Consider the following 22481-nt stretch of genomic DNA (forward strand, 5'->3'; position numbering starts at 1 on the left):
ACGGAAATTGCGATAATTTGACATTTTCGTGTTCCGCGGAAAGCGCGAAAATGTCAAAATTTCCGCATTGCGCAGCTTAGCGATAATTTGGGTTTTAATCGCGCTGTAAAATAATACATTCTCGCACGCGCGCGATCGCCTTACCTGAATCCCTGCATTCGCCGACAAGTTTTCTTGATCTGTTCGCGTTCTCCATGAGATGTTGTATTGTTTTTAGCCATTTGCGCTGTCTCGCGACAGTTCGCGCCCGCAGTGACGTCATGCATCGCGAGATCACGTCATTCTTCTCGCGATCATGCACCGCGAGATAACTGAAAACAAGATGGGCGCGCCCGCTAGCCTCCACATGGGTAAGTTGGCGAGCCGTAACCATGCAGAAAATCTCGCGAACATGCGGGAAAAAAACTTCCGCATCTTCGCGATATTTCCGCGTGTTTGCGATAATTTTTAACATTTTTGCGATAATTTGCGAAAGTGGATTTCGCAAATTCCGCCCACCCCTAGTAGAAATCCAGATGGGCTATCCAACAGAAACAGTCTCCACCAGACAGTTAGATAGTAAAATGATGCTCAATCTCATTCTTGACGAAATAAGAGACATGAAGAGGTCTCAGGAGAATGAAATTGCTTCTCTTCATCTCCGCCTAGGAAAGATAGAAGATGCAGTGGCCTGTTTTCCAGTCAAAATTCAGGAAGCAGAGTCCAGGATCTCTCAATTGGAGGACCAGATGACCGGATTGCTTAGTAAAGCACGAGAAGTTACAAAGGACAGGAGTTCACTAGAAAATAAGCTCGAGGAGCTGGAAAATCATTCACGGCGCTCCAACTTGCGTATAGTGGGAGTTCCCGAGAGAATGGAAGGAGCCCAGACACCCCAATGGGTGGAATCCTTTATTAAGGAAAAAGTCCTCCCCGAGTTTAGCGGGGATCTTACAATCACCAGGGCCCACCAAGTTCCGTTTCATCCCTTGCCAAGTACGAGCTGGCCCCCGTAGTATTTTAGTCAATTTTGCTGACTATCAAATAAAGGAGAGGATCCTGTCCAAAGCCATACAACAGAGACAATTCCCGGTCAATTAAACCTCCAATTGTAGAATTATTCCTGATATGTCTGCTGCTCGGAGACGTAAAGAATTTGTTAAGCTGCTTTATTTGTTCAAAGCTCAAGGCGCACAGGCATCAATTGCCCAACAGTCGAAACTGCGTGTGCTTGTCAAGGGGAAATTCCATATGTTTGCTAACCTAGAAGATGCACAGGATTTTCTTAAGGAACTTTCGAGTCTACAATGAAGAAATAGACTCAAGAATGTGTTTTTCATCTTATTGAAAGTTATTTTTTTCTCTCCAGGGTTTAGAATGAACTAATGAATGTATTATAAACAAAAAATTCTCTCTTACTGTTTTTTTTTGTAATTTTTGGTAGTCAGGCTGTTCACAGCATCCTTGTGCTGGGGAGGGGTGGTGGTTACCGTGGGTGCAGATTCATGGCACCCACAAAAATAGTTAGGGGTAGTTAGAGGTGGTTAACGTGTTGGTACACCTCTTCTGGGGGGCAGGTTGAGAGGGTAAGGGGAGGCGTAGGGGGGTTAAAAGAGAACAGCAGTTAAAAGAGCAGAATCAGGGGCATTGGAGTAAAAGCCTTTAAGAAAATGGGAGTGTTTAAATGTTTCAATATCGGTATATTTTTTTAGATTTTTTAATTTTTATTCATTTGCAACTAGGACAAAAATGATTAACATGTGTCGCACCATTTCTATTAATGTTAATAGGATATTAAACAAATCCAAATATGGAGCTTTAATAAGGTGGCTAGTATCCTGTTCGCCCCTGAGGAACTTCGATTTCCGATCGCGATCGAATCGACCCGCCATCTTGTGCTCCGCCGCCATTTTGTGTTGCCATCACTCAGGCAGCACGGCGAACAAAGTCTATTCTGCTTTTTCTGCCGCTTCGTGTCAAAAATTGTCCTTCTGCCTCTATTTGCAAAGCTGGTGTTAGGTTTGGCCGAGTACACTAATCCCTGTCTGGTTTTTCTAATCCCCGTCTCAACTATATGTTGGTTCACACTATTCGTTTCCGACTTTATCTTATCGTCTGGCCTTCACTGTCATCTGCTAGCATTCTCTCGTTTCACAACTGTCCTCCAACACACACAAACGTATCTCGCCACCTGCAAGTTTGTTACAAATCCGTTAATAAATTAGTTTGAGGGAGGGGTGACAAACACAGTTGGAGGAGAGGTTTCTTCGAGTCATCTGACACTTTTGTTTTCAAATCTCTCCTATTGGTTCTGTCCTATTTTTCAACTTTCCTTATTGGCTCTTTCTTGTATGTTCTGGGTGTCTACTTGGTTAATGTATATATTATATATATGGTATATAAGTTTGTGCGCCACAGAGTGAAGTGGCAGTCTCCTGAGAACCTACCTTGTGTACTTCTGGTACAACTGTACTAGCTGCAGCTAATAAATCTGATCTTCTAACGCCTAATAGAGTGTCCCGGACTGGCTAAAAGAGGGGTTGCTATGTATTTTTGCCGTAGTCTTCCTTGGGAATTTGGTCAAATTTGGAGAGATTCCCTAGGGCGATGGCTCTGATTTGAGGCCAAATTAAATGGGATGATTTTAAATTTTATAAACTACTACGGCCCTACGGCAGGGCAAACAAAAACTAAACAGGAAAAAGCCTTAACAACAGAGATTATTGACCCAAAGTCCAAAAATATAATTAAAGATCAAGAAGATATAGCTCAAGTATTTATGGATCACTACTCTATATTCTGAGGTAGGGGTAGACCTTATTCATATATTTTGATGAAGTCAATCTCCCTGTCTTACCCGGCCCGTTAGCTGATCAACTTGAGAGTGATATTTTGGCCACAGAAATTTTAGACACAGTGAAATCAATAGCTGGGGCGAAAGCCTGTGGAGCAGATGGGCTCCCAAATGAATTTTATAAAATCTTTGCTAAAGAATTGAATTTTAGTGAAATAATTTATTGTTGTTAGATTGGGAGGCATTGTTCCTCGAGTTTCAAGGAGTCTATCATTGTTAGTTTTGTTAAAAAAGGGAAAAACCATAAGACGTGAACTCGTATAGGCCGATTAGCCTCCTTAATGCTGATTTCAAGATTCTAATGAAAATATGGGCCCAACGTTTTACCCCGATTGCCCAGGCTTTAATCCACCATGACCAGTCTGGTTTTGTGGCAGGGTGGTCCATGTTGTCAAAAACTGGGTTTTTAACCCAGGCCCTTGATTTTGTTACTAACAATAAAATTCCAACTTTAGTTTCAATGGTCGATGCCGAAAAGACATTCGACCTGGTAAAGTGGGATGCACTATTCCACGGTATGCAAAATTTTGGTTTTCCGGGCCAAATAATTAATATGCTGAATAACATTTATCAAGGTGCCCAAGCCAGGGTGGTAGTTAATGCTAATACGATAGGGGCAATTAATATTAATCGAGGTACCAGACAAGGTTGTCCGATGTTCCCCATCCTGTTTAGTTTTTTTTATCGAGCCCCTAGCAATGCGAATTCGTGAAAATCCTGAAATTAAACCAACAATAGAAGGAATGGTGAAAATAAAATTATTCGCTGACAAGATAATTTTATATCTACGACCCGATAAATTAAATCTCGACCAAGCTCTATATGAATTCAGTCAATTTGAACAGATTGGTGGATATAAAATTAACCAAAACAAAACTGAGGTTTTGGTAATTAATGTTGATTGTAATTTCTAACCCTTAAATCTAAACTCCCAAGCCCTAAAAACAGAACCGATTAGATACTTGGGTATCTATGTCTCCTATCAGTTTGATCAACTATTTAGTTTGAATTATTTATCAATGCGTAATAAAAATAAAAATTTTGCTTGATAGATGGATTCTTTTACCATTAACTTTAATTGGCCGTGTAGCACTTAAAATGTCAATACTTCCCTTATTGGTTTTACTTTTTTTAAATGTTCCGCTAAAGATCAATTCTCATTTCTTTCGAGAAATTAAGTCAATGATCAGGGATTTTGTTTGGAATAAGAAAGCTTCCAGGGTTAAATTGCCTATTTTACAGTTGGGAACCGGTCAAGGGGGTTTAGCACTGCCGAATATTCGTTCCTATTATATGGCAGCGATCATGGATCTCTCAGCACGTTTATTGGATCCTAATGGGCTGCTTGATATGTTTTTTTATCACAGAATGATTCAAGAGGCAGGTTCGCAAGTTCCGATTTTTTATAAAACAGCTAAATTACCCAAAAAGACCAGATACAAGACTATCTGGGAATTCTCCGATAGACTACAGTCTTTTTTTAACCCTTTCCGTGCTTGTGATGGAGCGGTTCCGTCATGCGCGACAATCGCGCTGTGCGCATGACGGAACCGCTCCGTCATGGCCCCGCCCGCGCACGGAACCTTCAGCGTGGCGCAGAAATCCGCGCCGCGCTGAAGGGGTTAAACAGGTAGGGTTTGGTGGTTTTCATTATTTAAAATTAGAGGAGTGTAAGATCTTTGGGCTTCAAATCCATTCTAGTAAGCTCAAAAAATGGAGCGATTCTGGTTTTGGTGATTTGGGCTCTTTTATTTCGTCTCGGAAACTCATCACCTGGCAAGAGGTCTCAGTTAGATCTAGTAATCAATTATAAACGGGGTTTTTGGAATATCTGCAGATTATAAACCTTATAAATAAATATAATCTTTTGGCATGTGAGACATCACCACCTCTGGATAATGCCCTTTATAAAGCGAAATTAAAAGGAGTGGGAAATTGGTACACCTTACTGAGGAAGGACGAAGAGTCTCCTTTGGTTGAAGAAATTCTGGCTAAAATAACTTATGAAACAAATTGCTCCTTCTCGTGGCAGGAATGGGAGAAGATTGCCGAGTTAGGAGGCAAGGCCCTTAGAGCAGCCAATTTTAAAAGGATGTCTTTTTTATTGAGTTGGCTGGCCTACTTCACTCCAAAAGCTTTAAATGAATGCTTCCCATGAGTAGAAAATAAATGCTTCCGATGCCAGCTTCAAGATGGGGGCGACTGGCTTCACATTGTTTTTACATGCCTGAAACTCGAAATGTTTTGGTGCAAGATTTTCTCATCAATAAGTCAGGCCATTGATAAAATGCTTGATCCCGAAGCCGAGGTTGCTCGGTTGGTATTTCTATAAAAAGAACTGACTTGTCTAAAGACGAAGAGACCTACAGGGCGATCTGCTCCTCAGTTGCCCGCTCCTTAATCCTTCAAAATTGGAGATCAGAGGAGGTACCATCCTACTCAAAATGGGTGAATAAAATGAGAAGGACAAAAAAGTTTGAAGAGGCTTACGCCAAAAGAGTTGGGGCAATGAAAAAGTATACCAAAAACTGGAAATTCTTTGACAGCGATCAATCAATGACCGCCATTTAGCACTTTAGCACATGACACTTTGTCTATATAAGAAGTGTAGGACTGGCACGTTAGCACTTCCGTGCGGTTGGGTCTTGCTCAAGTAGAATGTCCACAAATAAAAAAAAAAAAGCATCTTTAGTGGGCGGGCAAAGGTAAACGCTAACAATTATAACGTAAGGTTGTCTATATGTTCTATATTTATGCACTTTGCACTACTAGCACTTTACTGTAACCGTGACTGCAGAAAGGATTGCACTCAGCACTTTCTTATTATTTGTTTTCTGCTCTGTATCAAAACTAATATCAATTATAATTGCTAAATGTTATTAATCAAAGCATTTTACTAGATCTTGCTTGAAGTTTTTACAACTGTTTTATTCCTGATCACTGATTATTGTACAATGTTTTAATGCCCATCTGTTCTGCTCAATAAAAAATTATAAAACAAAAAAAACAAAAATAGCTCGCCCCCTTCCTGTTGACTTCCGGCTCACCTCCACAGATACACTGTTAATCCCAGCTAAAACAGTACGCACTCTGGGGGTGTTGATGGATAACAATCTTCAACTGGACTCACAAGTAAACAAAACAGTTGGCACCTGCTTTTCTTTGATTAGAGCTCTACGAAAGATTCTTCCACTATTTCCAGCTTCTGCCGGAAGACAAGTAGTGAGGAGCATCATTCTGAGCAGGTTAGACTACTGTAACTCCTTGTATCTTGGAGCTCCAAATTCCTTGATGCTGAAGCTGTAAAAAATGCAAACAATAGCGGTAAAGCTAGCTTTGAACCGGCAGCGCAGTTCCTCTGCATCCGTGGTCCTAAGAGATCTTCACTGGCTGCCGATTCGGCAGAGGATACATTTTAAATCTCTCTGCTTTTAAGGCAGTACATGGTCTGGGTCCTAGACCACTGCAGAGAACATTCACATGGTATACTCCTCCGAGAAACTTTTGTTCGTCAACACCAAACTTGGTGAACACTACAAAATTTCAAAGATCTAGGACAGGAGGGGGAGCCTTTAGCTCCGCAGCCTCACAGCTATGGAATGAACTTCCAATCAACATCAGGCAAAGTGAGAATCTAATGCAATTCAGGAAGAAGCTGAAGACCTGGTTGTTCCCGAGGGAGGAGTAATACACAGAAGTATTGTAACTGATCCATCTTGCAGTCCTCCAAACCGTATGTCTCATTTTAGGGTGGCCGATCAATTATGCAATATAACAAGGTACTCTCTCAGCGCCAGGATACCTGTTGGGGGATAGTGCGCTATACAAATCTAAAAAAAAAAAAAGCAATCACCAACAATAGGCATTCTAAACTGTTGCTTTATTTTTGTTTTGAAAAGCATTTATGGTTTGTGGACGACACAAACAATGCATTTAACATGACATTTATGCAGTTTAAAAATGCATAACTACATCTATACAGATGATGCATGGTCAGATTGCTGGACATACTGTCTTAGGAAAACAGCAATCTACGTTTGAACATTTAATCTGTTACAATTCATCATCATCATCAGCCTCCGACTCAATGTCATCCAAAGCATTGTGTGCCAGATATTGCTACAAAAACATCCACTTGTCCATAAGTTTAGATCTTTGGTGACATGAATATGTTGAAGTTATTTGACTCAGTATCACAGTATGTGAGATTGCAAACCCAGTCACTGATAGGTCCCCTGCCCCATCTCATTACTGTACGGTTTTTGGCTAGTAAAAGTGCAATCACAGTATATTTCCTAACAGGTGTGTCCATCTCTTATACATATCCAAGTAACGCTGTATGGTGCTCAATTCTGATGGCTATCATTTACCAAGTTCAGTGAACACAGTATGCCAAAACACATGGGACACCCCCAAAATAAGTGCATGCAATTAGCCACCTCCTCCTGACAGCTCTGGCCTCCAGCCTGAATTCAGTACCTTTAGAGTTTCTATACCTCCATATGTCAGGTACTTGGTCTTTGTTCAACTATATAACATATTTCTCGTGCAGTAACTGACTCCCCACCCCATCAAGTTTACGTGAACGAAAATGGCAGGATGACGCTACGCTGCGGCACGCATCTGACAAAACCCTAAATATAGGGAATTCGGAAGTTGTAGCCAAGAAATTATAATCTAAACCCACGACTATGTTTCTAATTGAGGAGAACGGTTTTATCAATTCGGCCGTACACAAATATGCCCACGGATTAGACATAGTACCACAAACAGCATTTTAATCTACGGAGGGTGCGATCAAGATATATTCTACATCATTCCTTTGGACACTAAGGGGCCGATTCCAATCCTGGAAAAAGGCTGTACGTATCGTTGTACGGAGCGTTTTCTCCGTACGACTCATACCCGGTAAACTTTCCGTACAGCCTAGGAAGTACGATTCGTACAGAAAGCCTATTTCCGTACGTTTCGTACAAAAGCCCGTACCGGTCAAAAAAACCTACGATTCTGATCCGGAACAGCTTGTATGCCATGTCAGGACGTATTCAGGCAGCGGTTTCCAGCCCAGCAAGTACGATTCGTCCCTACGTCACTCCGTACAGCTCTAAATTCACGGGAGCCAAACACAGCCGGAAAAGCAGAGTCCTACGCGAACCGCTACGCAACAGAGCCCCGGTACGCGACGTACACGCCATGAACCCCATTGTACGTGTCATCCCGGTCCTCCTAGCCTACGACCTGGTGCACCGGACCCGACGCACACGCCGCAGAAGGTGAGAACAACACTCAGGGGCCAGGGTGGGGGTGAGGGGCAGGAAACATACCCCATACCCAAAGCCAAACCTATAATATGGAGCCCATACATTACCACCAGGGTCTGGTCACTAGGGGGGCATGGCCAGCAACCCCTGCGTACCGCAACAACAGAAGTGGACATGTACGGTGCGTTGCACATGTACCCCTACGGCACCAGTACAATAGTGATACGGACCGTACACATGCAATGAATGCGTGGGTACGGTGCGTTTCACTCATACGCCTACGGCAGCAGTACAATAGTTATACAGACCGTACACACGCAATGAATGCGTTGGTACGGTGAGTTTCACACGTATCCCTACGGCACCAGTACAATAGTGATACGGACCGTACACAGACAATGAATGTGTGGGTACGGTGCGTTTCACACATACCCCTACGGCACCAGTACATTAGTGATACGATGCGTACACACGCAATGAATACGGGGGTATGGTGTGTTTCACCCATACCCCTACGGCACCAGTACATTTGGGATACGAGGCATACACACGCCACAAATATGGGGTTACGGTCTGGCCCTGCATGTTACCTTCATATTGGTGTGTGTGTAGGTCCAGGCCAGCAGTGTACTGCTCCAAGGGGGTGGGGGGGGTGGGTGCAGAGGATTCCCAGCAGTGGCCAGCCATATGGGGTGGCTGTAGATGAATACCTGCAGTGTCCAGCCATATGGGGGTGGCTGCAGATGAATACCAGCAGTGGACAAACATATAGGGGTGGGTGCAGATGAATACCAGCAGTGTCCAGACATATGGGGGTGGGTGCAGAGGACTCACAGCAGTGGACAGGGACATGGGGTGGGTACAGAGGACTCCCAGCAGTGGACAGAGACATGGGGGTGGGTGCAGAGGACTCCCAGCAGTGGACAGAGACATGGGGGTGGGTGCATATGACTACCAGCAGTGGCATGCAATATGAGGGGTGGGTACAGAGGACTCCCATCAGTGGACAGATACATGGGGGTGGGTGCAGAGGACTCCCAGCAGTGGACAGAGACATGGGGGTGGGTGCATATGACAACCAGCAGTGGCCTTCAATATGAGGGGTGGGTGCAGAGTACTCCCAGCAGTGGACAGAGACATGGGGTGGGTGCAGAGGACTCTCAGCAGTGGACATAGATATGGGGGGGTGCACATCATTATCGGATGCCCACTCCTATATGGTGGTATGTACGCATCCCTAACTTTGGACTATGATGACAGTGCCATAACAACACATCACTGACAGCAGTGTCCCACTCCCAGGAGGATGGATGTCTTTCACCCACTGCATGACACACCACATGTGGGTGTGAGGACAAGTAACACATGCATACCCACCCATGGCGGATGCAGCACAATACACACCCTGATATCATGCCACAAGACTCTATAGTCATGTAACTGCCTACAAAACTAAGATAGCCAAAGGGAACACACACTGTCATGCACATCCCAGGACTGACAGGAATGTCCAGGTGCTCGTCCAGCCACCAAGATGTTGTCTCTCATGGAAGGAATAGGGTGGAAGTCCCCTAGATACAATGCCCACAATTGTCAGTCACGTGCCCAAATACCCTGCATAACAAGTACCATTTGTGTGGTAGGCTGTGATTACACACATGCATAGTGCTGAAAAGGGTGAATTTGTCCCTGAAAGCATTTCAACATACTCAAAACACAAGTACAGTGACTAGCAAAGATGGCACAGACGATTCAGCAGGAGACATCGATGAGCAGGGACGGCCATTGTTGAAGGGATCCGTCACCAACAAAGGAAATGTTGACACACATCAGCACAACAATAGTGCAACTGTTTGCAGGGAAGATGTCAGGTGCCACAGAGGAAGGAACACTCCTTGGGACAATGTCTCAAAACGAAATGAACACACACTACCAATGATTCTTTGCAGAGACAATGTGATGGCACACAGATACCATGGTCCACCTCATGACCCTCATACAAAAACATTTCTCAGAACCCTAACACATTACCAGAACACCAACTCCAGGAGCCTCAGCACCAACATCAAGTACCTGAAATGCAATAGTGTTGAAAGTAAAAATAAAGGCTTTATTCAGCACAATAGTTTTTTTACCAAAAATAGACTATTTACAGAGGCCAATGGCCAGTCCATAAGGAAAGTCCAAGGGGGGATGTAGGGGACCGCGTCTACCCCTAGCTTGCCTGCACAAATGAACCTCCAGGTTCGTCGGACGGGGGGGCAACATCTGTGGTATTACCAGGCACCGCAGGGACAGGAGGGGGAAGGGTAGGTGTGGTGGGTGCAGGGGTGGACATCTCCACCACAGGAGGTGGGGCAGCGGCGAAGGTGGAGGTGAGCTCGGCACTGCACACTGCTGCCAGTACCTCCATCCGAACCCCTGCACCTGAGGATTCCCCTAGGTCAAGGGAGGGTGTGGTGGGCAAGGGATGGAGTGCAGCGCTCCTGGGGAAGGGGGTTGATGTGGTGGGGGACTCAACTCCCGTGCCCGTGGGCTTCCTTGCCCACTTGTGGGGTGGTAGCTCAGCGGGGGCGAGGTTCAGCACACCCAGAAAGAGCTCTTTGGGTGACCGTTTCTCAAGGGAGCCAAGGGGAGTGGTTTTGGAGGGACAGAGTTGTGAGGACTGCGGACTGCGACTCTGGCTGTGTGTATGTCGTCTGTCCCCAGACCCTGTGGGTGTGCCTACATCCCCCTGAGTGTGCGTGCCAGGAGGTGTGCGCTTTGCCTTACTTGGGGGTGTGCTGCCTGTGTCTGGTGGGGTGCGTGATCGTGACTGTCTGGTTGTGCTTTGGACAGGTATGGAAGAGGGAAGTGTGGATGGGTCCAGGGTAGGGGGGGACGGAGCACTGCAGGAAACTAACTGCTGCCGTCAGGGAAGAGTCTATGGGCCGCAGAATCCTGTGTTGGTCAGACATCGTTGCTGACATGCCCTCCATGAATGAAACCATCTGTATAAGCAGTTTAGTGTGGCCATGGAGGACATTCAGCACCGATGCCTGCCCAACCTGCAACTGCCGCAGTATGTCCACAGACTTTTCACTGAGGGCAGCAGGGGTGACAGGGGCAGGGGGTGGGTGCCTGGGCCGAAGGAGACATGGTGGGCCTCTGCATGGACAGAAGGGGCGGGAGCAACTGGGAGGGCGTAGATGGTAACGGAGGAGGCGGGGACAGATGTGGGGATGCTGCCAGGTGGTGTTGCAGCCTCTGCCTCCTCGAGGAGGCCAGTGTCGGACCCGTCGGCGTCGTAGCTGGTATCGCCTCCAGACAAGTCCTCGGACTGACTCCCCTCGCCCTCCGTGCCACTGCCTCCTTCTGACTCTGTCTGTCGCTGGGTCCCTCCTCCAGGTCCGTGCAGGTGTCTCCTTCTGTTTCCGATGATGCTGTGGGCAAGGAGAAGAAACAGAAATGCATCAGTCACCTGTATACATCTGACACATGAGCACAAAAACAATAGGTCACAGTGCGTATCAGGCAATGCATCATGAGTAACGGCTAGTTTACTCCGCACATTTGTAAGCCCTGTACTGCCCAGTTGGTAGACCCACTATACCACCAGGCCACAACTTGAATGAGAAATACACTGAGAAGCTAGTGTCTGAACAGGTGAGCACAGCAATACAATGAAGTCATGCCACCTCTTGTTTACCCTGAAAGAAATAGTAGTGGTGCACCCAACGTAAACTAACACACTTCACTACTCAAGGTGTCACCACACTCAGAGACCTGTAAGTCTTTGAAACACAAAACGGAAAAATGTTGTTACCTTGGGACTCACAATACTTTACACAATCAACATGTATTGAATGTGCCAATTCGCCATTTCATGAAAAGAACACTCAAGTGCCTGCATGAAAGATGTCTCCCAAGGAAGTGCACACAAAACTACATTTACACTGTCATTGAAGAAGCTGGCACCTTTTTAAAAGAAACCACTGTTAGAAATAAATGGTGTTGCAGAAAGTACATATACATGGGCCCACGGAGGTCTTGATGTCTTGACACACGTTAGTTTGTATCACCAACAACAAAGGAGTTTCACAAAATCAAGACCACTGTGGGAACATGTATACGGAGAATCTGCAACACCATTTAATTCTAACAGTGGCTTCTTTGAAAAGGTGCCAGCGTGTTCCATGAAAGTGGAAATGTCGTTTGGTGTGCACTTCCTTGGGAGACATCTTTCATGCACGCACATTAGTGTTCTTAACACAAATCATCAAATTAACACATTTAAAACATGAAGAACTGTCGACAAGTGCTGTGAGTGCCAAGGTACAAACATTTTTGACTAACAACTTGAATTATGTCAGTTGTCACATGGCCGTCCGTTACCTGATGACACAGTTGGATACACATATGACCCACTGCCTGTCATGTAGAGTGGCACACATGTCCCAACCCAGGACAATGCATAAGCTAATGGGCCTGCAATTGTTTTGTAAAAAAACATAGCTGTACTGTGGAGACACCCTCATGGCAAGCCAGAATGTCCACACAGATGTCAGCACACAAAGACCAAACTGCGTTGCATCTGAATCACACACATGGGCCAATAGTAGTAGTACAAAGCTTTATTTCGATATATGATATCATAAAAGCACATTTACAAATTGGAACACAGTTCATAAAAAAACATTACAAAAGAGAAGTCATTTAATGACCTTTCAGTTACAATAAATAATTTAAAACAGTATTAAACTTTAACAGCTTTGTTAATGATAAAAAGCATTTAACAGAAATTCTTCACATAGCCTTCCGCCTAATCAACCACGCCCAACTTAGGAATTTAGCCACCCCGCACACTAAGGTTGTACTAACGTCAGCCTTAAGTATTCTAAGTGCAACAGAGTGGTCCCTAATTCCAAGCTGCAGACACACAGGTTTTAGCCATTTCAGTCTAGGTTTTGAATAGGCTGGGCATGCAAAAAGAAGGTGGGGAATATTTTCAGTGACACCAAAGCAATTTGGACAATCCGCTGCGGTTTGATACGGAGGCTTCTACTTACTAGTGCGATCACGAAGAGGGAGGGTACCCATCCTAAACTGAATAAAAAGGGATCTATCCCTGGGCTTCGTAATAAAATCTAGAAAGGGCTCCAGGCGGGGCGTAGACTTATGCTGCCAAAATGCCTCAGTCAACCTGCCTTGATTTGGGTCCCTCTGCTCTTGGTTATCAACCCATGCCCAAAAAGCTCTCTTAATTTCTGCCTTAGATAACGGGGCCCCAGACTCCCAAGCAGTTGCAAGGCCTATTGCAAAAAGAAGTTTCTTTATGTTAACTAGCCATCCAATTTTGTGAGCTCCTTGGAGATTCATAACCTCTCTTAAACCATCAGCGTATCTGGAGAGCTCTGGAGTGCGCCATAACCGCGCCCAATATAAAAGAGGTCGCAGAGTGGCTAGGTCTTTAATAGAACGCCGACCCAGATCACTCAAGAGTGGCTTGGTTGGAGTGCCCCTCGGGAGCGATACAAGCTCTCTAAAAAACTTGTTTTCTGAAGTAACTAGCACGTCTACACAACCAAAGCCCCAGAGTTCTGCGCCATAAAGGGCGCTACCTACAGCTTTTGCAGCGTAGATATCCAGAGCAGGAGCAATGGGCTTAGTGGTAGAGGCACGAAGTTCCCTCCCTAGTACTCCTACTACTCACTTGGGATTTAACGCCATTTTATCTATGTGAGGCTGCCATTTAAATTTATCAGCGATTCTAATCCCCAAGTAATCAAACTCTTTGACACACTCTAGTGGCATCCCGTCTAGAATCAAAGTAGATCTAGACGATTTACTTGGTTTAAAGTAAAGAAGCTTAGTTTTAGAAGTGTTGATGGCAAGGCCCCTCAGCTGACAAAACAGAGAAAAGCGGTCAAACAGCTTCTGTAATCCTGCTGGAGTTTTTCGATACTAACAACGTATCGTCCGCAAAGAGTAGTGCGGGGACTTTATCACCCGCCAGGACCGGGGCGTCCGCATTAACTTCAAGCAAAAAAGAAACTACACCGTTCACAAATAGCATGAAGAATGTGGGAGCCAGTACACATCCTTGGCGGACCCCTCTATTCACAGGGATTTTAGCAGTTTTTTGCTCCTGCGACCCCCATCTGATGCGAGTATAATTACCATCATGCATACGGACCAGGAGGTTCAAGATGGGCGGGGGAATCCCCATCTCCTGCAAAACCAGCCATAGGCGGTCACGGGGGACGAAGTCAAAGGCGGTCTTCAGGTCAATGAATGCCAAATAAAGACCGCCCTTGCCAATGGTAACCACCTTCCAATGTAGAAGCGCCAGCCTAAATGCCTGGTCAATCGTACTTGTACAGTCCCTAAAGCCCGCCTGGAACTGTGAGATAATGTTATTTTCATCCGCCCATGAGAGAACCCTCTCCAGGAGAACCCTACCAACCAACTTCTGTCCAGCGTCTATAAGACTAATTGGACGGTAGTTGGCAGGGTCCCCCCTTGGGCCCCTCTTATAAATAGGGATTACTTCGGCCCCCTTCCAAGAATTCGGGACCGGTGAGCCTTCCAGCAAAGCATTGATAAGAATCACAAAGTAAGAGGCCCATCCCTCAGTGTTAGCTTTAAATAGGTCACCCGGAATGCCATCTCGTCCCGGAGCCTTAGCGGGTACAATCTTGTTTATAGCGGCCTCCACCTCTTTCTTCTCTATCCTATTAAATGAAGCCTGATCAGGGTCCGTGGCTATGGTGCCACTAGAAGGCCCTAGGCCAGCTGATTGCTCATCCCCTACATACAATTTCCTAAAGTGCTTGAACCAATCCCTATCCGTTATATGATTAGGAATTTGGTCCAAATCACGGCCATTGGATCTTCTCACTAAAGTCCAAAAAAGCTGCCGTTCTTAGACTGGCTCGCAGTTTTTAGACTGTCCCAGTGCAGTTCTTCCCATTCCCTCTTAGCATCTACAATGGCCTGCCTATATTGCAGTCTTGCCAGCCGGACATCACCCGGGATGTTAGATTTAAAAGCAAACACCAAACTGGCTTTTTTCAGTCTGCAGTTTCTGTTGAACCACTTTTGTGATGGCTTAGCACTTATCAGACCTTTTTTTACTAGGATCTAAAAACAGGCTACCAATCAAATGTATAGTGTCCACATAAATTGTTGCTGCAGCAACAGGCCCAGCCCTATCCTTACATGCTGTAGAAAGCCTGAGAGTCTGGTCACTAAGGATTTCTTCTAGGGTACTTAATCTTAGCTCATTCAAAATGAACTTAGGCCATTTGAGAAATCTATTACAATTGGATGGTAAGACTGTCCTAGTTAGCATTCTTGATCCATTGATAGAGGTGTGTTCTTTCCTATGCGACGTTTCCAACATTGTAAGGGACAAGGGGTTATGATCACTACTTGCTGATGGTATAATGACCATATCACCCATGAACTTCCATGCCCTCCTGTCAACCAATATACAGTCAATTCTACTTTGACCGGGGACCCTCTTATATGTAGTTGCTCCCATTGCATCAGAAGTTGTGCGCCCATTTGCAGCTCTTAACCCAAATTCTAGCATTAGGGCATTCAATTGAATGGCAACCGATTACCGTCTTCTCACTAGCTTAAGCGAGAGAGAGGGGATGCCCCATCTGGCATCCTCATCATAAATTCCCAGAATGTCATCTGCTGCTAAAGGCTCAAAAGAGCAATTAAGGTCGCCAGCGACCAGAATAAAGGAATCAGATGGACAGGAAAGGAGCATATCAGAGAGAACAGAGATGGTAGAGGATTTGGCCCCCCCTTGGGTACCTCTAGCATATATATTAAAAAGCTCCCAGGTATTATTACTCTTCGTACCCTTTAGAGAGAGTCTCATTACATCTAACGTAGAGCAAGAGTGGTGAGTGATCTTGAGGTTAAGCTCTGCCCTAACCCATACCATAAGTCCTCCAGATGGGCGTCCTCGGCCTACCGAGGTAGCTGGTACATAAAAACAGGAAAAACCAGGCTTATACAATGGTTCAAGGCTCCAGGTTTCCTGAAATAAACACAAATCATACCCATCAATAAAGTCATTCCAGTCCGGTAAAGAAAGCTTATTTCGTAGGCCCGCCACATTCCACAAAACAATCTTAAAATGGCAAGAAAGACCATCACAGGAGATTAAGGGACTTGGAGAATGATCCAAGTGTCGGCCAGCAATGTTGTTTACTCCCTGTGATGCACTGGCAAGAATTGATAGTTCAGAACCCGAGAGCTGGAGTGGTACAAGAGGACTAGTAGTACGGCAGCCTAAGGGAGACAGGGGGTAGTCGGTGCTCCTACTCTATCCTGGAGTCAATCGACAGCCTCCAAACTGCTGAATCGATTTTGGATGGGGGTCAGATCTGTGGGTAATAAAGGCCTGTGCCAACCCCCATATGGCAGCCCCCTCCCATTCCGTTGTACTAGTGTCCACCCATCCGCTAAAGATGTAAAGTGACCTGGGGGATAAAAATAAGTCAATGGGAGAGAGCGAATAGTTACTCCCAAGCTGGGGTGTCTCCAGTTACAAATATGCTCAACTATTTTAGGGTCGTTGAAATTAATCAAAATGCAATCCCCCCTTATGTTCTTGGCCAGGTGTCCTACCCATGGGACCCTCCTGACCATAAGTATTTTACACACTGTATGTGATGGCAATGGTCTATTTTGATTTAAACAATGGACAACCCTGTTCCTCAACGTTGCCGGAGATTCAACTTCATGCTTACTCAATTCAGGGACCCCTGCTAGAATTACCACAAACGGACAGGCTTCCGGGGGTAAATTTAGAATATTTTTCCCCCTAGGAACCTTGCCTATAAAGGCCCCACCACCCTCACTAAGCTGGAGTGTGTTATCCTGGTGAGATTTACTGCCAGCAGCCACAGCTGTACTCTTATTGGCTTCAATTAAGACCTGTTGATCTAAGGTCAATGCTGAGTGACCTTCCAGGACAGCCGGGACAGCTGGGACATTTTCTCCTCTGACTTTTTCCAGTAATTGAGAAACCCTGGAATGAGCATCCTTCTTTAAGGGATCAATAATTCCCGCAAAGTCATGCTCAATCCTTAATAAAAGCTGTTCAATTTACTTAATCTATCCTCTACTGGACGAAGGAGAAGTCTAAATATATCACATATATTGATCAGCTCTGGGGCCATCCCCTCTGCCCTATCAGCTTGGCATGTCCCCCCGCTTGCAGCCTGACATGCTGTTCTGATGGATGATGGGTGAGCTAAAGGTGCAACTATATTGGCAGCAGTTCCCGTAACGGGCTGCTGCAATATAGCAGGGATCATCCTAGTGTTTCTAGTGTGCCTCGTGGCTTTCCTTTTCTTCCCGCCATTATTGTTAGACAACCCTTGCTTATACTTAGGAATAGCCCCTGGGTGTCTCTCCCGCAGCTACCTGGTGTTATTCTCCATTGCTATACTAGGGTAGGACGGCAACATATGGGGAGATGTCAGTAACAAATCGGAAGCCGTGGAGTGTTCCCCCAAGGCAGCATGAGTTGTACCACAGGATGACAACTGTATAATCAGGGGTTCTGAAGTTGGTGATACAGCAATACCATTATTTTGGCCTTGGTGGACAGGAGACCGCACATTAGCAATGTGCCCCATTGAAGACCTCCTGGCCATCGCGAGGTCCTGGGAGACTCGACGTTCCATTATCGTAATCTCCTGATCTATGACACTATTTATCCTAGTAATAAACTGGTCTATAGTTCCTGTGAGGTTCGCATTAACCACTCTTCCTCTGGCCTCCTTTGGGGGCATGACAAGACCAGTTGATCAATAAGAGGAGTAGGATGCAATGTACTCACAAGTTGTTCCTCCAGGCAAAATGAAAGAGGGGTGGCCCGTCCTGTCCTTGCACGTTCTTGAACGGGCTTAAACGGGCCCGCCCTTTGCCCGGGCTTAGCCCGGCACTGCCCGCGCGCGTCCCGCGAAGCGGTAGGGACGTTGTCGCTATAAACTGCCGGTGCAGGAGGGAGAGGCCGCTGTTGATGACACTGCCCCTCTAACTCCTGGTACATGAAGTCCTCTCCTCTGCGAAACGGTAAGTAATATGCCCCCACTGCTGGCTCCTGTGGCGCTGTGCGTCCCGCGAAGCGGGAGGCACGAGGTTCCTTTAAACTGCCGGTGCAGGAGGGAGGGGCAGCTGTTGATGACGCTGCCCCTCTACCTCCTGGTACATGAAGTCCTCTCCTCTGCGAAACGGTAAGTAATATGCCCCCACTGCTGGCTCCTGTAGCGCTGCACGTCCCGCGAAGAGGGAGGCGTGAGGTTCCTTTAAACTGCCGGTGCAGGAGGGAGAGGCCGCTGTTGATGACGCTGCCCCTCTACCTCCTGGTACGTGAAGTCCTCTCCTCTGCGAAACGGTATGTAATATGCCCCCACTGCTGTCTCCTGTGGGGCTGCGCGTCCAATAATTTATGAGCAGTATTCATGTTGTTAAAAAAATGACACAGGCTGCAAAGCACGAACATTAAGCACTGGCCACCATCACAGGGGCACTGCACGGTGAGTCTTTGTTCAGCCAATTCTCATACACAGGTCAGGCCTGGCAAGGAGAAATCAGGGGTGCCCATGTAGGCCTCTTCCGCACAACCCCCCATTGCTGCGTCAATATGATTGACACAGATCAAGAATTGACACCTCTTAATCAGGGTTTCAAAAACTGTGCAGCAACAATTGCTAAATTGACACAACATCACCTCGTGGGGCTGCCAACACATATTTGTGACAAACAACCATCAACAGATTGTTGTGAATAGCCACACAGGCACTGCCCAGTGTGAGTATGCACACCCCAAATGGTGTATCCCTGTCCAGTGGACACATGTAGCACACATTGGAAATATACAAACTAGGCCATGGAACAATGCCACAGAGGCAGACCTATGCTGAACCCACAGAGAATGTGCACAGTGTTGGATGACACACATGATTAGGAGGCCAGGGTATCTCAGGGGATTGTAGTGGGCACACTGCTCCATGTTCCTGGAATGAGCTGACTGTACCATGAGCAGCCGTCATGGCACTATGCATATCTCCCACTCATGCACATCATGTCTGAGGCCACAACATTGGTCATGCATTCTGCAATGGTGTTTAGGTGAAACCGCACACTCCTATGTTGAGACTTATCATCAGTGCCAACAAATATGGACCCCCAACATAGTGAACAGGTCATGGCACAGGCAAGGTACCAAAACATGTCACAGACCACCCTCCCACATGATGCGGAAAGCAATGTGCACTTTGATTTTCTGGCACCCTAGATGACCATGAGCAAATGTGATTACACACAGACCAGAGGACACATGTCAAGGAGGGGAAGGGATGAAAAAGAACACCAGGTGACATTGAGGAACAGAAAATGCACTGCACATATAAGCTCTGGGAGTGTATCCAGGCTACAGAGCACTTCCAAAAGCTGGTGACACATAACACAACAAACAGCCATGTACTTACCCCCTCGTTGCTGCAGTCTCTCCTGTAACTGCCTATCGAGGTCAGGGAAGACCACCGCCAGGACACGGGTCATGTGGGAGGTCAGGCGTCAGCGTGGGGGTGAGGAGAGTCGAGCCCCAGCTGCACCCGGGCGATCCGCCGGGTCCAGCACCGGATGTCCTGCCACCGTTTTCGGACCTGTGTTAGGCGCCGACTGCAATCCCCGGCCAATCTCATGGCCCTGACGATGTCCTGCCAGATCACCATCTTCTCGTAGGCAGTTACCCGTCAGGATGACAAAGTGAGACAACATCACTACACCTGCTCCATGTCCCAGAGACACACATTTGAACATCTTTGATATGTTGAACAGGGCATAGGATGCTGACAGGAATGGCATCATTCTCAATGAGAAATTGGCCTGTGTGCAAGCCCCAATGCACTACATGGCATTAAAAGTCAACAGGTGGCATAAGGGGTGCGACAAACTCACTGATCATGGCACATACTGTGCAGCACATGCAACAGCAGGCAGATGGACAGCACGTGCCAAGCAGTCACATGTCCCACTCCACTGACGCACCCTCAGCAGACTAGACAGACACACCCAGGCACAGATCACTCGCCTGTCAGTCACAACAGCGGATACAACCCTCACTCTGCACATGTGCCACTTGCCTGTGGGGTGTCACAGGTGTCGTGCTAGCTCTGCAAGTCAGACACACAGAATGGCTTACTTGTCACATCAGATGGGTAGAGCTGTTTCCTCCTCCATGCAGCTGTGGTGCAACACTTCACATAGACACTCACCCACATGACAAGGAACATTCACACACATCAATGTCCATGAGGTCGTACACATCATTTGGACACTCTCACCACAGGTCCACTCAACTCATACACATCTGTGGGTACAGTCACACCGGGGGGGACCACTGAATCACCTCAGGACAATAGGAAAAAAAGCCACCAAGGATTTGCCAGGCTGAATGTGTCATGCACTATGCAGTGAATGTCATAGTAAGCACAATGCAAGTGAGGAGTGCACACAGGTACTACCTCATGCTCTGTATGCGATACATAAGCATGTCCCCCCCTGGGACCCACCCTAAACAACTGTGCATGTCTGTCACACCTGGACACAATGCCAGAAGTGACAGTCACACAACAGGTGAATAAGGAAAGGTAGTGGAGTCAGCACTCACCTGCTCCCCTGGTCTCCCATACAGCTTGGGGTACTGTAGGAGGAGGACGTCCAGCAACACCTCATTCTCCTCTAGGGTGAATGGCTGGGCCCCTCTCCACAGTACGCGACATGGTCCAGAGGAAGCAGAGACATCAGCAGTGTGGTCGACTGGAAAGTTGTGCCGTCTCATGGGTTCTGGCTGCCTTATATCTGTCTTGCTGAGGGGCATTCATTTAGAGGAGTACAGAGTGATTGGTCAGACTCATTCGCATCATACGTTTACTCCAATCACTTTAAACATACACCAATGACACGCATTCACATCGTTCAAATTTTGAGCATCATGTCAAGTCAACAACCACTTTGCAACATTGTATTATTTGGCCAACTGACTGTTCCAGGACACCTGATGGACACATTGCAAATGAAAACTCAGTATCCATGACAACCAGCATGCATTTTGGGCCTAATACTTGTCCCATATGTGTCCCCTATGTAATTTTGAAATCCACACACATGTACGGTGCGTTTCACACGTACCCGTACGGCACCAGTAGAACAGTGATACGGACCGTACACACGCAATGAATGCGGGTGTACGGTGTGTTTCACACATACTCCTACGGCACCAGTAGAACAGTGATATGGACCGTACACACGCAATGAATGCGGATGTACGGTGCGTTTCACACGTACCTCTACGGCACCAGTAGAACAGTGATGCGGACCATACACACGCCATGAATGCGGGTGTACGGTGCGTTTCACATGTACCCCTACGGCACCAGTAGAACAGTGATACGGACCGTACACACGCAATGAATGCGGGTGTACGGTGCGTTTCACACGTACCCGTACGGCACCACTACAATAGTGATACGGACCATACACACAAAATGAATGCGGGTGTGTCGGTGCGTTTCACACGTACCCGTACGGCACCACTACATTAGTGATACAGACCGTACACACGCAATGAATGCGTGGGTACGGTGCGTTTCACATGTACCCATACGGCACCACTACAATAGTGATACGGACCTTACACACGCAATGAATGCGGGTGTACGGTGCGTTTCACACATACCCCTACCGCACCAGTAGAACAGTGATACGGACCGTACACACGCAATAAATGCGGGTGTACGGTGCGTTTCACACGTACCCGTACGGCACCACTACAATAGTGATACGGACCATACACACGCAATGAATACGTGGGTACGGTGCATTTCACACGTACCCGTACGGCACCACTACAATAGTGATACAGACCGTACACACGCAATTAATGCGTGGGTACGGTGCGTTTCACACGTACCCGTACGTCACCACTACAATAGTGATATGGACTGCACACACGCAATGAATGCGGGTGTACGGTGCGTTTCACACGTACCCCTACAGCACCAGTAGAACAGTGATACGGACCGTACACATGCAATGAATGCGGGTGTACGGTGCGTTTCACACGTACCCATACAGCACCAGTACAATAGTGATACGAGGCGTACACACGGCAGGAATGGAGGGCTACGAGTCGCACAAGGATGTCCATCAAGTACTTGTCATTGCATACTTTCATGTGCAGGCCCTAGGTGTGTCAGCCAGTGATATTGCACAGGTCCACTCATCTAGTTGCACAATTGATGTGTGATGACCTGTGGACACATGTCATATGTGATGGGGCACTATGTGGCACACATCACCTTGACACT

Source organism: Triturus cristatus, chromosome 5_2, assembly GCF_964204655.1.
Source record: "Triturus cristatus chromosome 5_2, aTriCri1.1, whole genome shotgun sequence".
NCBI classification, from domain to species: domain Eukaryota; kingdom Metazoa; phylum Chordata; class Amphibia; order Caudata; family Salamandridae; genus Triturus; species Triturus cristatus.